Source organism: Equus przewalskii, chromosome X (assembly GCF_037783145.1).
Source record: "Equus przewalskii isolate Varuska chromosome X, EquPr2, whole genome shotgun sequence".
Lineage (NCBI taxonomy): Eukaryota > Metazoa > Chordata > Mammalia > Perissodactyla > Equidae > Equus > Equus przewalskii.
In genome coordinates, this window is record NC_091863.1 from 96,927,357 (window position 1) to 96,934,121 (window position 6,765).

The 6,765-nt window shown below is 42.6% G+C and overlaps 1 protein-coding gene across 3 annotated transcripts in view; it reads right to left on the minus strand.

The window, feature by feature from the left end:
• The window catches only part of CUL4B (cullin 4B), a 44,017-nt gene extending 43,541 nt beyond the window's left edge, over positions 1 to 476 (minus strand). For all 3 annotated transcript variants that reach the window (XM_070606076.1, XM_070606074.1, XM_070606070.1), the window contains exon 1: positions 307 to 476. The gene's annotated coding sequence lies outside the window, so the exon portion shown is untranslated. The remainder of the gene's footprint in view (positions 1 to 306) is intronic.
• Between the last annotated feature and the right edge of the window lie 6,289 nt (positions 477 to 6,765).

Sequence of the window (6,765 nt, forward strand, 5' to 3'; positions counted from 1 at the left end):
GGGTTGTTGAGGGTCCTCCTGTGGTCACCACTTTGCCGAGGAGAGATTTCTCGACAGGTAACTACGGCTCTAACACGCTTTTCCCTAAATTCTCCACACTGCGGGTAGATAAAGGCTGTAACTTCTAACATACCTCTTCTAAACAGCTGAGAATGACGAAAGGAAGCACAACACGGAGAATAACTTAACATTGCCTGAAGAGGCGGCTTTGCTTAGGGTCTCTTAGCCCGAAAGCACGCGCACGTTTACTAAGTTCCTAAAGGACACCCTCCCCGCGTTTCTCAATCTGGAGGGTGTTGAACTTACCGCTTCAGTTGGACCAGCAGAATTTGTTATTGTTGCCGTCGTTCCATCTAGTCCGATCTCGAAACCTCAGGGCTCGGAAGAAGACCTGTCGCAAACACGCTACCAACACACGCCCTTTCTTAAGGCTGACTTGTGCTCGTGGAGGCTTTCCTGTGCTTTTAACGGCTTTCAAGGATGATTGACAGCAGATCTGACCAATCCCTTCAGGGGAAACCCCACTCGACTAACAGGGGCCTGGTTGGCGCCAAAAGTGAAAAAGCCGGAAAACTCAAAACCGTCTGATATCGATACATTTCCCAAATTCTAGGTTATTCTATCTGTAGTAGTACCATCTCTGGGACATCGGCAGGTCAGCTAAGGTTGTTCTGTGCCAAGACTGGCATACTACGCCGACACCTGGGGGTGGGGGGGAAGGTGTCAGGCTCCCCACGTGGTCTCCACTGAGGGGAAGGGGTGGGATGGGGGAGATGGGGATGGGCGCCTCGTTGTAGACCGCTGAGGGCGGAGATCTGGGAGCCCCACTCCGCCATTGCAGGCGTGGATGAGGGTGGCGCCGCACTTTTTCTGTGGCATTTGGCTAGAGTGAGTCGGTTATCTGTAATTTTCCGTCTTGCCTGGTTACTCCTTTCCTGGTCCTTCGTTTAGACAGAGCAGAATTTTGTGCGGGTTTTATTTGTCTGTGCCGGGTGGTGTTTCTCACATATCTTTTTCCACTATTGTGACTGGAATACGTTCCCCCCCCCCTTTCTATTATCGCCAAAATAAAACAAAGCTATTGGAATATAATAATAGAATGTTAATTGTAAAATCTATGCGGTGGGTATATTGATGTTCACTGTGAATTCTTTAAACTTTTCTGTATGTTTGAAAAAAATTATTTTATTGAGGTCATATTGGCTTAAAACATTGTGTACATTTCAGGTGTACATTATTAAATTTCAGTTTCTGTATAGACTGCATCGTGTTTACCACCAGTAGTCTAGTTTTTATCCATCACCATACATACATATGTGCCCCTTTACTGCTTTTGCCCTACCCGCGCCCCCTTCCTCTCTGGTAACCACCAATCTGTTCTCCTTATCCACATATGAGTGAAATCATATGGTATTTGGAAAAAATTTCATAGTAAGTGTTGGAAAATAAAACAAAAGGGAGCTACTTTATAATACTTCAAAAAAAGAAAAAGTGAAAGCTATGGAATTCTGTACATTTATCTTACATCCAGCTTGTATTAGGACTCTTGTTTGCAAGTAACAGAAACCCAACTTGAATAAGCTTAAGAGGAAAATGGAGTTTATTGGTTTATATAACTGGGAATGACAGGGCAGATCACAGACACACCTGAATCCAGAGACTCAAATGTATCTAGGCTTTCACTCATCTCTTCATCTCTCTTCTCAGCTTCTTACTTCTCTGTATTGCCTCATTCACTAAAACTTTTCCACGTGGTAGTGACATGGCTACCAACTACATCCTTACAGTCCAAGAGGCAAAGAAAAGAGAAAGCTACTTCCTTACCTCTGATTTGAAATATTCTGAGGAAGTTCTTATATTTCTTGCCTGGGTCACATGGCTACCCCTTAGAGCTGCCACTGTGTCCAGCAGGGTTTGATATTATGATTCGCCATCCTGGGTTAGGTGCCCAGCAGTGTGTGTGGAGGGGGAATGGGGCAAGGTACTATCTTGGCCTGTCCCACCAGGGCTATATTGAAAGGACAGTGAAGAAGGAGCAGATCGCTAAAGGGAGGAGAGTGTGCTGTTACCAGAAGCGGGGAGAAAGGAATGCTGGGAAAACCAAAACAGCAGATGTCCACTACATGGACTTCTTAGTTTTAATAGTTTTTAAATTGCATATCTTGGATTCTCAATGCATATAATCATATCAAATAATTAAACTTTTTTCTTTTTCTCTTTCTTCCTTTAAAATTTAATACAGTTTATTTCATTTTCTTAGTTTATTACATTTCAGAACCTTCAAAACACTATAGGGAATGTTGTGCCTTATTCCTGAATTTCGTGGGAAATGACTTAATTATGATGCTTGCTCATCATGGCTTTTTGATGCTCTTTACTGTGTTTAGAAAATTCTCTTCTATTCCATTGTACTTAGCGTTTTTATAAGGAATAGTTGCTGATTTCTATCCAATGCCTTTTGGCCATCCATTGACAGATAAGCCTACATAAAAATTAAAAATTTTGTAAGGAGAACTGAAGCACAGAAATCACCCTAAAACAATAAGGAAAAGTGAAACTGGAATGTAGACTCCACTTTCCATGAAACTAAGAGATAAATGTTACATGAAAGCACAATCTGTGGAGATGGAAAGCAGAGGGACAAGTGACTGAGTGATAATAGCTAGCGCTAGTAGACGCACTCACAATATGCCATGGACTGTTCTAAGTGCTTCATGTGTGTTACCCCGGCAAAGAAGTTTATTCTTTGTAGAAACTGAACCAGAGAGCTCTGGATGCTCATGGTGCAGCTGGTTCTGCTTGTGACAATTCACTGGACTATACACTTGTCATTTGTGCATTTCTGTATGTTATTTGTCAGTAAAAAGTTTTAAGAATTTATTAAAAAACAAATAAGTGAAAATGAACCAAAGGGGAGACTTGGAGACAAAGAGGGGTAGTGGAGTGTGCTAGACTGAAAATAGGGGAAAGAGAGGAAAGTCAAGGGTTCTATTTCCCTCATCCAGTTCCCGGCATACAGGCAGCCAGGCTTATATCCCAAGTAGGAGATTTAAACTGTCCTTCTCTGGAGAACTGAACCACCCTAAAGAAAAGATTACTGAGACCCCAACTGTAAAGCATTCTGCCATCCAATCACCATACAGCGAAGTCCTGCCCACCCCCGGCACACAGAACTTCCAGTCAGCCTTACAGCGCCTCACTAATAAATATGAACAAATAACCAGGAATTTTCAGACAGTTCAAGGAAAGTTCCAACATGAAAGCCAGAGGCCAAAACAAAAAACAAAAACAAGGAGAACTTGGATAAAACAGAGACAATGCAGGGAGCAGATGAAAACATAAAGACAACCATTATGCCTCCCCTCCAATTAGTATATTCAGAGAAATAAGGGACAATGTTATAGTCATAAAACATAAAACCGGAGTGAGTTTTAAAAAAAAGGCCCACATAGAGGCACACCACTGTGAAATTTCAGGATACCAGAGTTAATACTAGACTTTAAAAGCCTCTGGAAGTCGGAAAAAGTAAAAGATCTCATACAACGGAGTTGGAATAAGAATGACATTGGGCTTCTCAACAGAAATAGGTCAAGCTGAAAGGCAATGGAGCCATGCCTTCGATATTCTTAGTGAACATAATTTTCAACATAGAATTCATACATGAATAAATGCATTTATTTATTTATAGAGTAAATACATTTTGAACATGCAGTGCTCAAAAATTCTTCCTCCTGTGCACACTCTCAAGAAATGACTGGAGGACATTCTTCACTAAACCTAGAGAGTAAACCAAGGAAGAAAAAGACACGGCATGCAGGAAACAAGATCTGCCACAGGAGACTGAAGTAAGAAGACAGAGGGCTCTGAGAAAAAAACAAAAAGCAACTGATAGATTATCTATTAATTTAACTGTGTTGAAAATTATATTGAAAGTTTTTTGACTAGTTTGGGGAGACTTAGCTATAGGTGCAAACAAGGCGGCCATATATAGCTGCACAGGGTGTGCACTGCACAACTCCACGAAGCACCATGGAAAACTAAGCAAATGAAAAGGAGAGACAATTATTAAATCCAAAAAAAAAGAAAAAGTTGTTTAAGAAAAGAAATCTAATTGTAATGTATCACCTGGCTCATTGGTGAATTATTTATACATAATCATAATGATGTAAACATAATAGTTTTTCCAAAGGTTGCTATAACTCTATTGAGAAGATGAGGAGGAGAGAATAGAGGGGAAAGGTAAGAGAGCCAAATAGTCTACAGCTGTACCACCTTGAATGACCTGATCTTGGAAGCTAAGCAGGGTTGGGCCTGGTTAGTACCTGGATGGGAGAGCTAAATAAATCATGGTACATCCATTCAATGGAATACTAAGTAGCCATGAAAAAGAAAGTGATGGAACTGTATGTACCCATCTGAAAGGTGTCTATGATGCATTAGGTGGGAAGTAAAACACGTTGTAGTCCAAGGTGTACTGACTAATCCTATTTTTTGTTTACAAAATATAAATAGACATTTGCCTTATATATTTGTATGAGCATAGGACAAATCAAAAAGACAATGCAGCAAACTGTTGATATAGGTACTTTCTGGGAGATGGTATCAGAGGGGCAGAAAAGCGTTTTCATATATATATACATACCTTCTGCAAGGTTGCCAAGAGAATTATTTCTAGTAGATAGGCTGATGGCCCAGGTTGGGTGAGTGGGGTAGGTTGTGGGGGCAGGAGAAGGAGGAGGTACTCCAGCACAGTCGGTAGAGGCCTTGTCTCTAGTTCCTGAGGACAACTTCTAGAGAGGCTAAGTGGTAGTCGATGGTCTCTGAGAGCTGTTGGGGGCATTTGCATTGGCCACCTCTCCTCTTGGTGCTGAGGGTGGCTCTCTCTCCAGAAAGGAGGGCCTAGTCTTTAAAACCAGAGTTCCCTGATTGTTGGAGGCTTGCTCTCTGGGCTGCTCTGCAATATTGGCTCTGCAATGACTCAGGGGGGTCAGAGGTCTGTCTCTTGCGACAGTGGATGGTAGGGAGCAATGGCTGCTCTCACAGGAGGTCTACTTGAGCAAAGTCTGTCTGAGCCTGAACCTGACCTCTCAGCCATGTGCATGGAATTAGAAGAAGGCCCAGAGGGTGGAGACCTTGTCTCTGAGCATTGTGGTTGGCACTGCTACTATTCACTATATATGGTTCTGCAGGATATGCCCTCCACAAGGGTGCACAAGTGAAGGATATGGTGGGGGGAGGGGATGAAATCTAGCCTACACTCTGCTCATCAGCAAGCCTTGTGCCCCAATGCAGGGATGTCACTGACAGCAGAGAAAGGCAAGCATTTTTATAATTTGCCTACCCAGAGGGGTACCTTTTTCTAATTAATTCACCCCAAGGGGGCACTTTTTTTTTTTGGCAGTTTTTCTGCTTTGAGGGTCATGCCTGCTAGTTGCAGCCTTGCTCTCTCAGCCGCACTGATACGCAGATCCTAGATTTCTAAATCCCAATGGACCTTTATTGGAAGTCCTGAGTAATTGGAAGCCGGCACTGGAAGAGGTCCTTTCCCCTTGCCTTTCAGAGTGAGCCCTGGCCGCTCTCCTTGCCTCAGGCAAATTGACATAAGAAAATGACTTTGGTCAGATTAGATCAAGATGGCAGACTAAGCGGTTGTAACTTTGTCCCCATCCTCCCCTCCTCAAATCCCTTAAAACATCAGAATAGCAAAAGGACCAAGAGTGGTATAATTAAAGCAAAGTGTACCATCAGCAGTTCAGAAGTTATGAAGAGTCCCTTAAGGAGAGAAAGCAGATATGATCATATGGATAAGAGAAGAGGAGGAACCCAGTCCAAAACCTGCAAGAGAAGATTACTGGAGCAAATCCAGAGAAAATCAAATCTCAGAGTGAATAAATGCAAAGAGTGGGGGGAAGGGGGAATCTGGTCAGTTAAAGAATTGCATTCAGAAAGGACCAGTTGGCCCCTCTGTGATCAGCCCTGCCCCTCCTTCCCCCAGACCATTCCAAAGCTAAAACCTACAATTTCATACCATAGAAAGTGAGCTATTTGCTTCCAAAAGTTTGCTGGTGTGAGTATAGGATCCTAGAAAAAAACCAGAGCAGACCTTGCTGTAATCTGGACTTTGATGAAATATATGGAAAAAAACAAGAGAAGCAGTTTTGGCCAGGAGAGAAATACACTGGAGTCCTCCACTACTGGAGTCAAATTGTTTTGGCAATTTGCCAGGAATGGGGGGAACAGCCTTTTTGTCTCCTCCATACCCACCCACTTTAAAGTGAAGCCTGACGGGTCAACACATGCAACTTACTTGCACAAAGGCCTCCCGCTCAGGAGATAGGCTAGTCAGAGACACTGCAGAGGAAACCCAGGCAAGTTATCTTTGCTAATCCATTTGTCCCTTATTCACTAATATGCACAGACAACAAAAGATTACCAGAAATATTTGGAGAAAATCTACAACATAAAAGAGAAGAGCCAACAGGAATAAATAGAACACTAGACCCTGAGTGTGGATTGGGCAGGGGGTGGGGGGGAGGTGGGGGGGTTGGGGGGGGAGGAAATAGTGAGATAATACAAAGAACAAAACTCCAATTTTCAGATTCTAATCTTCTGACATGTTCAGAACACATTGCAGACATACTCAGAACCTCTATGAATTACTCAGGTAGGTATTACAGCAAAATGAATCCAAAGAAAGAGGAACATGTGAGGTATAAGAAATAGTGGTGAGAAAAGAAATAGTAAAACTTGAGTTGCCCAAATGCT